General features: G+C 47.5%; 1 protein-coding gene across 2 annotated transcripts in view; it reads left to right on the top strand.

The window, feature by feature from the left end:
• Positions 1 to 14,508: 14,508 nt before the first annotated feature.
• Positions 14,509 to 15,959, top strand: part of LOC137560948 (von Willebrand factor A domain-containing protein 5A-like) — a 57,251-nt gene continuing 55,800 nt past the window's right edge. For both annotated transcript variants that reach the window (XM_068272146.1, XM_068272140.1), the window contains exon 1: positions 14,509 to 14,578. The gene's annotated coding sequence lies outside the window, so the exon portion shown is untranslated. The remainder of the gene's footprint in view (positions 14,579 to 15,959) is intronic.

Here is a 15,959-nt window from a genome sequence, read left to right as displayed (position 1 = left end):
CACAGCGTTACTTCTGAGGGCAGCCAATAGGGAGAGTCAGGAGAGCTACACAGCGCTACTTCTGAGGGCAGCCAATAGGGAGAGCCAGGAGAGCTACACAGCGCTACTTCTGAGGGCAGCGAATAGGGAGAGCCAGGAGAGCTACACAGCGCTACTTCTGAGGGCAGCCAATAGGGAGAGCCAGGAGAGCTACACAGCGCTACTTCTGAGGGCAGCCAATAGGGAGAGCCAGGAGAGCTACACAGCGCTACTTCTGAGGGCAGCCAATAGGGAGAGCCAGGAGAGCTACACAGCGCTACTTCTGAGGGCAGCCAATAGGGAGAGCCAGGAGAGCTACACAGCGCTACTTCTGAGGGCAGCCAATAGGGAGAGCCAGGAGAGCTACACAGCGCTACCTCTGAGGGCAGCCAATAGGGAGAGCCAGGAGAGCTACACAGCGCTACTTCTGAGGGCTCAAACTCACTAGAGCGATTTTCTGAGTGTTTAGGGAGTGATTCAAACCGCTAGCATTTTCCCTAAACACTCAGCTAATGTTAATGGATGGGCCAAATTCCACTGGAGCGATTGCTATTACCAAATCGCAAAACGCAGGACTGTCACGGACGATTGCGGGGACGCAGGCGCGTCCTGGAACCGCCCGTGAAGAAAAGAACGATCGCACTCGATTCCTGCATCGATTGCGCTTCAAAACGGTACAATCTGGATTTATTGTGTAGGAGGTCTGCAGTCCTTTCTTAGCAGAGGAATAGCATCACCTTAAATGCTGGTTGGCCCTTTTGATATGCTAATGAGCCTGGGCCCAGAGAGTCCCTGGCTTCAAGCTGTGCTGATGGCCCATCCATCAGGTATAAGGTGACAAACACCATGACAGAACCAATTTAGAGTGAGGGAACTCAGACACTCCGACTCCTTTTCCCAGCAGGGAGCCGACATGTGGCTTGCTGCTGCCAACTTCAAAGAACCTTTGCCTGGGAATGACCTGGTATAAATCCCAGGGGTCTCTCATATTCCATAAACTGCTATATGTATCATATTTTCTGTGTTGCCAGGCTGGCAGACCCTCCAAACTAACAGAGCAGGTAGGGCCCTGCCTGGCGTTGGTTCTGAGCACATTTCAGAACCTTCTGAGGTAAAGACTGCCCGTTAGGCAGTTCAACAGTGCCCTAATGGTACCACAGGGGTCCCACCCCTCATGTTTGGTATCAGACTGCTGGGTACATCGAGGCAGACCTGAAAATATTAGTAAATCTGCCCTGACCTGTACGGTTCTGTGAGATAGAGCCCATATATGGTTCAGGCATGATTTCTGGTCTCCAGGACAAGGGCAGGACTCATCTCATGTTCTAAGGGGGTGTGTGGGCCCGCCCTCACTTCCTCCTACTGAATCAGGGGCATAAGAATGGGAGAGGAGCCAAAACTCAGGGTCCTCCACACTGAACCATCTTGCACTCATCAGATGCCAGCTTGAGGATATGCTGGTATCCACCTGGTCTGAACTCTGAACTCTGGACTTTGAAACCAAGGACTTTATGATTCTTCCCACAATAAGGACATCTTTCCAGGAACTAAGTATTTTTCTCCCTTCTTTTATTTTTCATACTGGCTATTACTGTTTTCATAATTGTTGATTTTCATAATTGTCTGTATATATTAATTATTTATATTGCGTGAATAAACGACTTTTCCCAAGTCATTCACTGTTTCGCTACCCTGCTTATCAGCACACACAGAAATGATCCCGGGTCTCTGAAGATACGCTACTGTTTGTTTGTTGTTGGCTAGACAGAATATCGTGTGTTTAACCGTTTTATTCGCAGGATTAGTCAGTCAGTTAGTGGGCCCCACGGTCCCATAGTAACCGCGGTGGTGGCAGTTTACTCTGAACCAGTAGGTGACGTTGTAATCACCCGTGTCTCACAGGCTCCCTTCTGAGTTGTCTGCGGCTAATTCTTAACGGTTCCTGCGCATTGACTGCGACCAGAGTTCGCACGATCTGTGCGCTGGCACCGTTTAGAAGGCTAAGTGCGGTCAGCCACTGAGGGCTCCTGTGACAGTGTTGGCAGCGGTGGGATCTGTGTTGTGCTGAAAGTATCTGCGATAGCGCTAGCGCTATCGAGAAACGAACTAATTCGTTGGTGTAGCTGGAAGGCAATATATTTTTTATATATACAGAGAGACTGTGTAGCCAGTACCCCTTCCCCAAAGTTTTATTTTATTTGGCATGGAAATGTCCGGGAACTACCAGAACATGTGCCTAGCAGACCTGGAAAATCTTTGCGAAGAGAGGGGCATTGGCATCCTCCGCAAGACAAAACGGGACCTGATAGCAGACTTGTCCAGATGGGATGCCCAGCAACTGCGGGAGCCGGGAGTGTCCGCTGAGGTGGATACCAGCCCATCTGACAATCAAGGGGAACCAGAGGCTGAAGATCTTAGGCGTACAGAGGTTGAGCATCCTGCGGGCCCTGTTGCAACAGTTACGCCAGAGACTGTCAGTATGGACCCCAATCCCAGAGTTTCTGACATTACTCGCCCGGAACTGGCCAGTACTGGACTGTCCATGGGTGCTGACCCGGTAATGCAGCAGGCATTACAAAAGCTGATGGAGACTGACCTGGACAAGTACATGCAGTACATGGAAGCACGAGAGGAACGGGAGCGCCAATCTGCAGAACGCAAAGCTGCTGCTGCTGCTGCTGCTGCTGCTGAACGCCACGCGGAGAGGGATGCCGCTGAGCGAGAACGGGAGCGCCAACGACAGCATGAGCTAAACATGGCAAAAGTGCAACAGGCCAGCCGGAGTTCACCGCCCAGCCTCCCTGCTGAAGGAGCTGCAGCACCCGTAAGTGCAAAATTTAAGTTTGCTAATATTGAAAAAGACACAGACATTGACTTGTTTTTCCCTGGTGTTTTCCATGGCAGCATACTAATGGGTAAAGTCCCGCCCCCTTTACCCCTTGTAGGACGTCCAAAGATGTTAAAAGCCCTCCCCATGCTCCTACCAGTATTCTAAAAATTTTCCTCGCCTCAAGATGTAGGTGTCCAAGGATCATAGTGGGTCTTACCTCCGCAGTCCGCGGCGACCAGTAGGTTCACACTCTCCTACTGAAGTCTGTGCCTTAGGTTGATAAACTCTCCTATAAGGTACAGAACCCCTCTGGCTTCTCTCTGGGTAAAAGAAAAACAAAACCGAATGAGGTGGTCCTGTGGCTACACTACATACTGAGGTATGGTAGCTCCCCATACTGCATTACCTATACTGTTTGTGTTCTTGGTCAGATTGTGTAATGTCAGGTCTAGGGTTTTCCCCAAAGTTCTGTCTTATTGCTCACCCGTTTTCTGGCTTTTCGTGTGGCTGGGAGATCCATATGCGAAGTCCGGGCATGCGGATACGCATGCGTGTGAAGGCTTTCCATGCGCCGGTTGATAGTGTAGCGGCGGCACGGCGGGATGTTTCCGATCTTCCGGGGTCGCCAATGCGCATGCGCAGGCAGAGCCAGTATCCCGGTTAGGGCGGAAGTGGCTCGGCGGCCATTTTGTTTATGGGCAAGTAAGCAGGACGTGACGACGAGGATTGGGAGGGGTATAAAAGCCTCTTCCTTTCAGCGCTATGGTCGCCAGTAATTCCTGGGACGGGGACGCTGCTGGAGGTGTTTGCAAGGCCTTGGTATTTTTCTGTGCTGTGAATCTGCAGATACTGGTAGGTTTTTTCTCTTTGACGAAAGCAGTAAGATGCAAAATGGTAGTCTCATTGATAGTTAGGTAATTATATTGTTTGGTTATTGTTAGGTATATGCAATATGGGGAAAAAGAGAGAAGGCTCGGACGGAAAGTCCTCTAAGTCAAAATCTAAATCAAATAGGTAAGACCTGGTAAGTATTGTTATTTATTTAAAAGAGTGAAAGAGGAGTTACTTAAAGGGATACTCCTTCTTCACAGATCCAAGGAGGATGATGCAGATCATCGGAGGGAAGAGCGACCAAAAGAATCCACATCAGTTAAAGTACTTCCGGGGCCAAGTTCTGAAGTACAGGCCAGGGCGGAAAGACAAAGAGAAAAGTCCAGATCGAGATCAGGTTCTAAAGAGAGACCTGTCATAAGTCAAAAGTCACCAGCTCACAAAGATTCTACATCAAGAAGATCCTCATCAAGCGAGTCTTCAATTCTGTCTACTCGGCCATTGCGGAATCCGGATTTAGTTAAAGACTGCTGGATTTGTGGCAGAACAGCCCTTTATAATAAAAAAGTTTGTGAATTATGCCATTTAGATATCGCCAGGGAGGATAAGGAGGTTTCCTCTCTTATAAAGCAGGTAGTAAAGGACACAGTATCTGAGCTATCCCTGAAACAACATACTTCTGGCCAAAGCACATCTAATATGTCTTCTCCAGAGCAATTAGACTCATGTTCAGACTCAGAAGGTTCTGAGGATGATAATGAAGATTTCGACTTCAAGTTAATACCTTCATTTATCTCACAAATTAAAGAGGCCATTCAGTGGGAGGATGAGCATTCGTCATCAAAAGAAAAAAGAAAAAGATACTATAAGCATTTAAATAAGAAAATCGTAGCTTTTCCCCTGATGGAAGAGATCAAGGAAGTCATCCTACAAGAATGGGAAAAAACGGTCAAGAAACCCTCATTCAAGAATCGGTTCCAAAAACTTTACCCTTTGGAAGAGAATCAGTTGTATCTATTCCAGAACAATCCAGTGGTTGATGCTTCATTGATGAGAGTCGTAAGAAACGTGACCCTGCCTATGGAAGATGCGGCAGTATTCAAGGATGTGATGGATAGACAGATGGATACAGACTTAAAAAGAGCATACCTGGCAGCAGGAGAAGCTTCCAGGGCAGCAGTAGCGCTAACTTCTGTAGCCAAGGCTATGAAAGTGTGGGTTTCAGATATCCAAAGTGCAGCCAGAAACGGTCGTAGTAGGGAAACTATTATTTCCATGTTAGAAGACTTAAAAATTACGTCGGAATTTGTAGGGACAGCAAGTGTGGATGCAGTTAGATCGGCAAGTAGATCAATGCTGTACTCTATTATGACGAAGAGGTCCTTGTGGCTAAAATCATGGTCGGCAGATCCTAATTCTAAACAGAATTGGACCAGAATACCCTATGATGGTAAGAAGCTATTCGGAGAAAGAATGGATGATGCAATCGCCAGAGTTACTGGAGGCAAATCTGGCTTCCTGCCTCAAGACCGACGGTTTAGGAGACAAAAGTTTATACCCTTCAAGAAACAAACCCAGAGTAGGTTCTTTGAGGCAAAATCTTACAAGCCCGGAAGAGAATTCAGACGTCCTTGGAAGAATAGTCAGTCTTCAATGGGGAAGGCGAATAGAAATAGAAGCACCTCTAATGTCTCCGATAATACAAAGTCCTTTTGAAATGAGGCCCGTCCAGGCTGTTCCAGTAGGAGCCAGGCTAATTCACTACAGCAGAGTCTGGGCGGCAACAATCACCAACAAATGGGTTCTATCAACCATTTCGAAGGGACATCAATGGTTATTCAAGAAAAATCCACCTCAAAACACTTTTGTAAAAACTACAATGCCGAAGGACAAAAGGAGGCTATTAGCTATTCAAGAATATGTGTCAAAACTCCAAAATCAAGGAGCAGTGATTCAAGTTCCAAGTACAGAAAGGAAAAGAGGGTTCTATTCGCCCATGTTCCTGATAAAAAAGAAGACGGGAGATCTCAGGCCTGTGCTAGATCTAAAAGGTCTAAACAAGTTCATATTCCTGCAAAAATTCAAAATGGAGAGTCTACATTCCATCACATTAGCAATCCAGCCAGGAGATTGGATGTGCTCAGTAGACTTAAAAGACGCCTATTTTCACATCCCCATTCACACAAATTTTCAAAAATACCTACGGTTCGCAATAGGAAATTGTCACTTACAATTCGTCTGTTTACCTTTTGGTCTGTCTACCTCTCCCAGAACTTTTACAAAAATTCTACTCACAGTCATCGCTCATATTCGTATACAAGGGATACGAATTTTGCACTATCTAGACGACATCCTGATACTGGCATCTACAGAGAAAACCTTGATGGAACATCAGAAGGTAGTGATCAGAACTTTGGAAGAGTTCGGTTGGATTGTGAATTATCCAAAGAGCCAATTGATTCCCACCCAAGTAATGCTCTTTCTAGGGGCTCTTTTCAACACACAAGACAGAACCATTTCGCTTCCGCAGGACAAGAAACTAAAGATTCAGAGGAAGATATCTTCAATAATCCAGAATCAAGTTTTGACAGCGAGAGCTTGTATGCAGACTTTAGGCCTAATGTCTTCAGCCATACCAATGGTAAAATGGGCCCATTGGCATCTACGCCCCTTTCAGATAAATTTTCTGCAACAATGGACAGATACATCCTTCCTTCAGGAGATTTGTGTTCCAGTGGAAATACTACAATCTCTTCGCTGGTGGACAGAGGCAAAGAATCTGAGCAATTGTCATTCCCTCATCCTTCCGACTTGGGAGGTAGTAACAACAGATGCAAGTTGCATCGGTTGGGGGGCAATATACAACAACAAGGTAGCCCAGGGCAGATGGAGAATGGCAACACAACATATTGTCTCCAACGTACTAGAACTCAAAGCTGCATACCAAGCATTGCTTCACTTTCTTCCTTATCTGAGGGGCAAGTCAGTCTTGTTCAGGATGGACAATGTTTCGGCTGTTGCCTACATCAAAAAGCAAGGGGGAACACACAGCAAGAGTCTTTTGAAAGAAGTTTCTCCAATTATGGAGTTGGCGGAGGAATTTCTGTTGAACATTTCAGCCCTATATCTTCCAGGCAGTCAGAATCAGCAAGCGGATTATCTATCGAGAAACTTGTTCAACAATACAGAGTGGTCTCTCCATCAGTCAGCCTTCATGATGTTAGTGGAGAAGTGGGGTCTTCCAGAGGTAGATCTGTTTGCCTCGAACAAAAATTGCAAAGTGAAGAAGTATTGCTCCAGATTTCCAGATCCGGAAGCATGGGCAGTAGATGCTCTGATCCAGCCATGGGAATTCAAGTTGATGTATGCCTTCCCGCCAGTTCCCTTAATATACAGATTTCTGACCAAGCTAAAGTTGTCGAAGGCCTCGTGTGTGGCGGTTCTGCCCTGGTGGCCCAGGAGGCCGTGGTTTTCACTCCTGATGCAACTCAGCACTCAAGACCCGATCCCACTCCCACAGATACCAGATCTGCTGACTCAAGGCTCGATATCACATCACAATCCTCGGCGTCTTCACTTGATGGGGTGGAATTTGAGAAGCGCAGATTAAGAAAGGAAGGTTGTACAGAAGATGTGGTGGAAACATTAGTTTCAGCAAGAAAGGATAATACAAGAAATTCATACAGTAGAATATGGAAAGCCTTTTCGATCTTTGCGAAGAGATCAGATTTTTCAGTAAACAACTTTTCAGTAGCCCAGTTATTATCCTTCCTACAAAGAGGACTCCAGATGGGTTTAGCATATTCTACCCTAAAGGGACAAGTCTCTGCTATTTCTTCCATTTCAGGAACCGCATGGGCTTCCAATCCATTGATAATACAGTTTTTTAAGGCAGCTATTAAGTTAAAACCACCGTTTAAAACACGTTTTCCTAAATGGGATCTCCCGATGGTGCTAGATTTCTTAGCGTTCCATCAATCAATGGCTCCAGAAAATATCTCCATTCAAAATATGTCAAAAAAAGCTGTTTTTCTAATAGCTATCACGTCAGGAAGAAGAATTTCAGAAATTCAGGCCCTAGGCTGCAAGGAGCCGCATCTAGTCATATATGACGATAGACTGGTCCTGTACCCAATGCAATCTTTTTTACCAAAAGTTACATCCATGTTTCACCTCAACCAGGAGTGGGTCCTTCCAAGCTTCAGAATGCAGTCAGATTCCACAAGAATACACCCTTTGGATCTTCCTTCGGTAATCAAAACTTATCTCCAATTAACAGAATCGTTTAGAGACTCAGAATGCTTATTCATAGTACCTTCAGGGTACAGAAAAGGCAAATCAGCCTCCACCAGAACGTTAGCAAGATGGGTGGTAGATATAATTCAACTGGCATACAAAGCCAATGGCTTACAGCCACCACAGGACTTCGGAGCTCATACGACGAGAAGTCTATCGTCTTCATGGGCTTCCTTAGGCAGAGTATCTTTACAGAATGTGTGTAAGGCAGCAAATTGGGCATCGGGTCATACATTCATAAAGCATTATTGTGTAGACCCTGCACTGCTTACGTCAGTGGACTTTGGAAAAGCTGTGATTTCCTCCACTGTACCTTCTGCAATTTAATTTGTTTGTACTATAAATTTCTGTTCATTAAAAATTGAATTTTCTTGGCATATCAGTCCCACCCTTCTTATTTATACTAGTTAAGGCCCATTAGTATGCTGCCATGGAAAACACCAGGGAAACAGGAAAATTGTAATACTCACCTAAAGGTAATTTTCCTTTCCTGGTGTTTCTCCATGGCAGCATACGGGCCCACCCTATGCTTTCGGCTCGTAATAAACACTAAGAATACTGGTAGGAGCATGGGGAGGGCTTTTAACATCTTTGGACGTCCTACAAGGGGTAAAGGGGGCGGGACTTTACCCATTAGTATGCTGCCATGGAGAAACACCAGGAAAGGAAAATTACCTTTAGGTGAGTATTACAATTTTCCTGTTTGCGGTCTTTTGAAAAAGCATGCCGTCAGTATCGTCTGTCCCAAGACCAGTGGGCCAGACATCTGACACCTTTGCTGCGCTACAAAGCGCTTGATGCCTTCGCAGAATTGCCTGCGGAGAAGGATAATGATTATGCTGCTATAAAAGACGCTATCATTACTAAGTACCAGCTGACGCCAGAAGCCTATCGGAAAAAGTTCAGGGCCTGGCAGAAAAAGCCTTCTGATTCGTACCGAGATGTGGCCAGCAGCTTGCTCACCACACTCCGCCAGTGGACACTAGGCCTCACCAAAGGGTCTTATGGCGTCCTGGAGGACTTGATAGTCCTGGAACAATTTCTGAACATTTGCCCTGCTGATGTACGACAGTTTGTGTTAGAACGCAGGCCGGCTTCAGCCACTGTCGCTGCAGACCTTGCTGAGACTTTTGCAACTACCCGGGTGGCTGATACCCGCAGAACTGTCCCATCCAGCTGGAGAGGAGGTCAGCCCAATACTCTGGCAGACTCTCCTGCCCCTGTGAGCCGTCCGCCACAGAGGCCACCCAGCGCAGCTGCTGCACCCAGGCCTGCAGCGCCTGGAGAGGTCACCTGTCACTACTGCCGCCAGCCCGGACACATGAAATTCGACTGTCCGGAGCGGAGACAGACACCACCAGCACCTGGATCATCTGCATCACCTGCACCTCACCCACAGCAGAGGCAGCCCGCCAGCGAACCACAGCCTGGATCGTCAGATTTTGTCCTGTTTGCACGCGGAAAGGAAATCCGCGACCGAACCGACCAGCAGCAACTTGTTAGAGTGAACGGCAAAGTTGTCACCGGATTTCGAGACACCGGAGCTGACATCACGTTAGTTCACTCACATCTTGTGCCAAAGGAGAGCATCAGCTCCAGCCGATCCCTTGCCCTTACTGGAGTAGAGGGCACCCTTTTCCACATAGCCCACGCAAGAGTGAAGCTGGATTGGGGAGTGGGAGGGGTCCACGAAAGGGTTGTTGGGGTTATGAAGGATCTCCCAGTCCCTGTGTTGCTAGGGACTGATTTGGGCAAGCTTGTGTCCTACTATGAACCTGCCACGACCGCCTTGTCGCTCACGGAAGGAGACGGACTCTCCACCCACCACCAGGTACTTTATACACTTGGGGGAGCACCAGGGGGAGGTGGGTTGAATGTGCCCAGTTCAAGGGTACCAGGTTCAATAGTGCCTGCTTCAAAGGCACCTGAGTTTGATCTACAGACTGTCTGTTGTGATGATGCTGTAACTGTACCTGAGTTTACTGTACAACCTGTCTGTAATGAAAAAATGTCTATACCTGTCAATGTCATTACTGCATGCAATGATGATTTGAGTAATGTCCGTCTGTGCCATTCTGACAGTGTACCGGTGCTAGCAGTACCGCGCAGCTGCACTGCTCAGAACCCGAGCTCAGGACAGGTGGAGGGGGTTCCGGCCTCCTCCCCCTCCTCTGACCACAGGGATGAGACCTTTCAGCCGCTGGCCTCGTGTGACATGAGCCAGTTGGCTGAAACTGACAGCGCCATATTCTCAGCCGCACTACAAAGTGACCCAAGCCTGGAGGTGCTCAGGCAGCAAGCCGCTGAGCCCCTCGCAGACGGGGCCGCTTTCAAGGTGTACTGGGAAGGTGGGAGACTGTACAGTGAGTCTGTACAGCCCCCTACAGGTAGATCCCACGCGGATACCAAGTGGCTTGTGGTCCCGAGTGCGTTTAGGGGACATGTGCTGAAATCCGCACATGGTAATCCTCTGACCGGGCACTCGGGTGTCCGCAAGACACTCGCCGGTATTCGGAAACAGTTTTATTGGCCCCGGATGAACAGGGATGTAGCCAACTACTGCAGGGCATGTGCCATCTGTCAGGAGCTGGGAAGGTCCAGGGATTCCCGCGGGGTTCCCTTAGGTCCACAGCCACTCAGCAGGGGAACCCTGCGTGGGCTGGCTGTTGACCTAACCAACCCACTGCCCGTTGTCCGCAGTCCCGGCAGACACCACGTCCGACTGCAGTGGCGCAAACGCCCTGTCCAGAACGGTCCATGTTGGGTCAACCCTGAGGGTAGCAGACCGCGACCGGTCCAGGGGAACCGAGCCACAGGCTCCAATAGGTTTTCCCGCCGTACCGGCAACTCGAGGCCCGTCAGCCAGGTTAGCGGCGCCGCCACACATCTTGCGGATGAGTGGCTAAGCCACGGACAAGGGGGGGGGCTGTCACGGACGATTGCGGGGACGCAGGCGCGTCCTGGAACCGCCCGTGAAGAAAAGAATGATCGCACTCGATTCCTGCATCGATTGCGCTTCAAAACGGTACAATCTGGATTTATTGTGTAGGAGGTCTGCAGTCCTTTCTTAGCCGAGGAATAGCATCACCTTAAATGCTGGTTGGCCCTTTTGATATGCTAATGAGCCTGGGCCCAGAGAGTCCCTGGCTTCAAGCTGTGCTGATGGCCCATCCATCAGGTATAAGGTGACAAACACCATGACAGAACCAATTTAGAGTGAGGGAACTCAGACACTCCGACTCCTTTTCCCAGCAGGGAGCCGACATGTGGCTTGCTGCTGCCAACTTCAAAGAACCTTTGCCTGGGAATGACCTGGTATAAATCCCAGGGGTCTCTCATATTCCATAAACTGCTATATGTATCATATTTTCTGTGTTGCCAGGCTGGCAGACCCTCCAAACTAACAGAGCAGGTAGGGCCCTGCCCGGCGTTGGTTCTGAGCACATTTCAGAACCTTCTGAGGTAAAGACTGCCCGTTAGGCAGTTCAACAGTGCCCTAATGGTACCACAGGGGTCCCACCCCTCATGTTTGGTATCAGACTGCTGGGTACATCGAGGCAGACCTGAAAATATTAGTAAATCTGCCCTGACCTGTACGGTTCTGTGAGATAGAGCCCATATATGGTTCAGGCATGATTTCTGGTCTCCAGGACAAGGGCAGGACTCATCTCATGTTCTAAGGGGGTGTGTGGGCCCGCCCTCACTTCCTCCTACTGAATCAGGGGCATAAGAATGGGAGAGGAGCCAAAACTCAGGGTCCTCCACACTGAACCATCTTGCACTCATCAGATGCCAGCTTGAGGATATGCTGGTATCCACCTGGTCTGAACTCTGAACTCTGGACTTTGAAACCAAGGACTTTATGATTCTTCCCACAATAAGGACATCTTTCCAGGAACTAAGTATTTTTCTCCCTTCTTTTATTTTTCATACTGGCTATTACTGTTTTCATAATTGTTGATTTTCATAATTGTCTGTATATATTAATTATTTATATTGCGTGAATAAACGACTTTTCCCAAGTCATTCACTGTTTCGCTACCCTGCTTATCAGCACACACAGAAATGATCCCGGGTCTCTGAAGATACGCTACTGTTTGTTTGTTGTTGGCTAGACAGAATATCGTGTGTTTAACCGTTTTATTCGCAGGATTAGTCAGTCAGTTAGTGGGCCCCACGGTCCCATAGTAACCGCGGTGGTGGCAGTTTACTCTGAACCAGTAGGTGACGTTGTAATCACCCGTGTCTCACAGGCTCCCTTCTGAGTTGTCTGCGGCTAATTCTTAACGGTTCCTGCGCATTGACTGCGACCAGAGTTCGCACGATCTGTGCGCTGGCACCGTTTAGAAGGCTAAGTGCGGTCAGCCACTGAGGGCTCCTGTGACTAGGACATGCAGCATTTTTCGCGTTTAGCGTTAGCGATTAGGGTTAGTGTTTCTGCAATGTAAAGTATATAATCGCTGGCGTAATCGTTCATCAAAACCTGCACAGAACGATTTTGCTAGCGTTTTGAAGTTACTGCACACTGTAACAAAATGAAAATTAATTGAAAGGACCAATCAGAATTAAAAACGCTAATCGCTACACAACCGCTGGCAAATTGAACACACTTTTTAAAATTCCCTCCTGAAAACGCTCATGAAATCGCTTGCCAACCGATCATACAAAACGCTAGCGATTGTGATTAGCGATAGCGTTTTGTAGTGGGTTCCAGGCCTCAAGCTGATTTGGTGTGACACTCTGGGAGGCGGGTCTTCACTGTAGCAGTGCAGGGAGAGGGAGGCGGGTCTTCACTGTAGCAGTGCAGGGAAAGGGAGGCGGGTCTTCACTGTAGCGGTGCAGGGAAAGGGAGGCGGGTCTTCACTGTAGCAGTGCAGGGAAAGGGAGGCGGGTCTTCACTGTAGCAGTGCAGGGAAAGGGAGGAGGGTCTTCACTGTAGCAGTGCAGGGAAAGGGAGGCGGGTCTTCACTGTAGTGGTGCAGGGAAAGGTGACATTTTATGAGGCATTTCTGCATCCCTTTAGATGTGAATTTCTGTATACTGTTATACAGAAGAGCTCCCCCTGGTGACAAGACAAGACAAGACAAATAACATTTATATTGCGCTTTTCTCCTTGCGGACTCAAAGCGCCAGAGCAGAGCAGCAGCCACTAGGGCGCGCTCTATTGGCAGTAGCAGTGTAAGGGAGACTTGCCAAAGGTCTCCTACTGAATTAGTGCTGGCTTACTGAACAGGCAGAGCCGAGATTCGAACCCTGGTCTCCTGTGTCAGAGGCAGAGCCCTTAACCATTACACCATCAGCCAACTGGTGGCTGCAGCACATCTAAACGGATGTCGGGGAACACTCATAGATCGAATCACTCAGGGCCCATTCACACTAGAAGCGCTTTTCTGAGTGTTTTGCGATTGATTAGCGTTTTTTTAAAATCGGTCCCATTCACTGTCATTAAAACCACGGTAAAAATCGTGGAAAAAATGCAGCGATTTCGGAATCACGTATGCGAAAATCGTGTGATTTTTCCACGATTTTTACCACGATTTTAATTAAAGTGAATAGGAGCGATTTTAAAAAACGCTAATCAATCACAAAACGCTCAGAAAAGCGCTTCTAGTGTGAAAGGGCCCTCATATGTCATATACACAGGCAGGGGCCTCACCGCTGACCCGCCCCACAGCTGGTAAGCGACACTTAGCACGGCTTAGTGAATTCAAGCATGTTTGTTCGGTAAACTTCTGCCTCATGCAGGAAATCTTAGTGAATTTGGAAAAAAAAGTGTAAAAATACTGAATGCGGTATTTTACTGACCTAAGTTATTTTAACCATGACTGGCCAATTTTGCCACCTCCATGTAGTACGAGGGCAAACAGAATCTGAATACTATGAACAGACTGTGTAGGTAAGCTCTCACATAGCTCCCAACTTTTTGAGATGAAAGAGGGACACTTAAGCCATACCCCTGCCACACCCCTGATCACACCCCCGTCACACCCCTAGTCACGCATACCACGAAGATTTCATAAGAAAAATATGTTGTTTTGTAATTCAAACCATACTGGCGCTTTCTATCCTGGTTCATTTTCCTTCATATTAACATTTTAAAATTAGTAATATATCAATTCTAAGGATAAGAAATAAAGTTTATAGACAATCAACACATTTTTGAGTTGAGAAATAAAAATATTTACATAGAAAGAGGGAAAAATGAGGAAAGAGGGACAAATGAGGGGGACAGAGGGACAGTCCCTCCAAAAGAGGGACAGTTGGGAGCTATGCTCTCTCATACTACATGATAGTGGTAAAAATGGCCAGTCATCTGCAGATAAAAATTGGATGTGTGTATGGGCCTTTACTAAACAGGAAGAGCTGAGTATCAGTTCCTGGTCCCCTGTGTTGGAGGCGGTGCCCTTCACCAGCACACTATCCAGGGTAGATGATGAGAGAATGAGCACATCAGTGAAAGGGTTACTCCTATCTGAGAAGAGCAGGACTCCCTGAGGCTGCTGGACACACCCAGTCATCTATATAATGAGCTGCAGTGAGTAGACGCTATACAGCCTACACAGATCTGACATCCATTCCCAGCCAGAGTCTCCACCAGAAGGGGTGAGTGCTGCATGTGGTCTGCCTGCACATATGGACAGACTGTTAGTGACTGCAGGGCAGACATTGCACTGACTCCGGGTTGGGACAAGCTCTGGCCATAAACATCAGCTCTGTAGAGACCTACAAAGGGGACATATAAATCTGGGGCTGCGATCAACAGATTCTTGGCTCCAGTTTCCGTCTCTGATTACTGAGAATTTCTGTGAAAGGTAACTGCAAGGGAGCTGGGAAAAAAGGGCGCATGCCGCTAGTGGACAAAAAGGGCGCCGCCATTCACTCCCATAATAAATAGCGTTTAATGGGCGCCGGGTAGGAAAAAAGGGCGCCGGAGCTAAATAAAGTTTATAAACGGCGCCAGGAGCTAAATAAAGTTTACAAACGGCGCCCGGAGCTGTTTAATGATTTATAACTGAACTTGTGGTGATTTACGTTTATAAAATGCACCCGTGCCGAATAACGTTTATGAAAATACTAAACATATTTATCTTATTTAAATAATTAAAACATTATTTAAAGTTTTATCCCTTACTGTTTGTAAAACATTATTATTCACAAAATAAAGCGATCAGTACGTAACGTAAATTGCAAAATATTTTTTTAATCCACAATTAGTAAAACATAATTATCCACATAATAAAGGGGGGTCTTAGGTTTAGGCACCAACAGGGGGGTCTTAGGTTTAGGCACCAACAGGGGGGTCTTAGGTTTAGGCATTAACAGGGGGGTCTTAGGTTTAGGCATTAACAGGGGGGTCTTAGGTTTAGGCACCAACAGGGGGGTCTTAGGTTTAGGCACCAACAGGGGGGTCTTAGGTTTAGGCACCAACAGGGGGGTCTTAGGTTTAGGCACCAAGAGGGGGGTCTAGGGGTTAGGGGTAGGTACAGGGAGGGTTACTTAGGCACCAACAGGGGGGTCTTAGGTTTAGGCACCAACAGGGGGGTCTTAGGTTTAGGCACCAACAGGGGGGTCTTAGGTTTAGGCACCAACAGGGGGGTCTTAGGTTTAGGCACCAACAGGGGGGTCTTAGGTTTAGGCACCAACAGGGGGGTCTTAGGTTTAGGCACCAACAGGGGGGTCTTAGGTTTAGGCACCAACAGGGGGGGTCTTAGGTTTAGGCACCAACAGGGGGGTCTAGGGGTTAGGGGTAGGTACAGGGAGGGTTACTTAGGCACCAACAGGGGGGGGTCTTAGGTTTAGGCACCAACAGGGGGGTCTTAGGTTTAGGCACCAACAGGGGAGTCTAGGGGTTAGGGATAGGTACAGGTAGGGTTCTGTGTAAGAGTAGGCTTAGGTATAGTTTTAGTAAAATTTTAGTAATAATTACTAATGTATTACAACACTTATTACGAACGTAGTTATATTTATATCATCTTTATAAACA

Source organism: Hyperolius riggenbachi, chromosome 1 (genome assembly GCF_040937935.1).
Source record: "Hyperolius riggenbachi isolate aHypRig1 chromosome 1, aHypRig1.pri, whole genome shotgun sequence".
In the NCBI taxonomy this organism is placed as follows: Eukaryota; Metazoa; Chordata; class Amphibia; order Anura; family Hyperoliidae; genus Hyperolius; species Hyperolius riggenbachi.
Note: the sequence above shows the minus strand (reverse complement) of the source record. Positions and strands in the feature narration are given on the sequence as shown.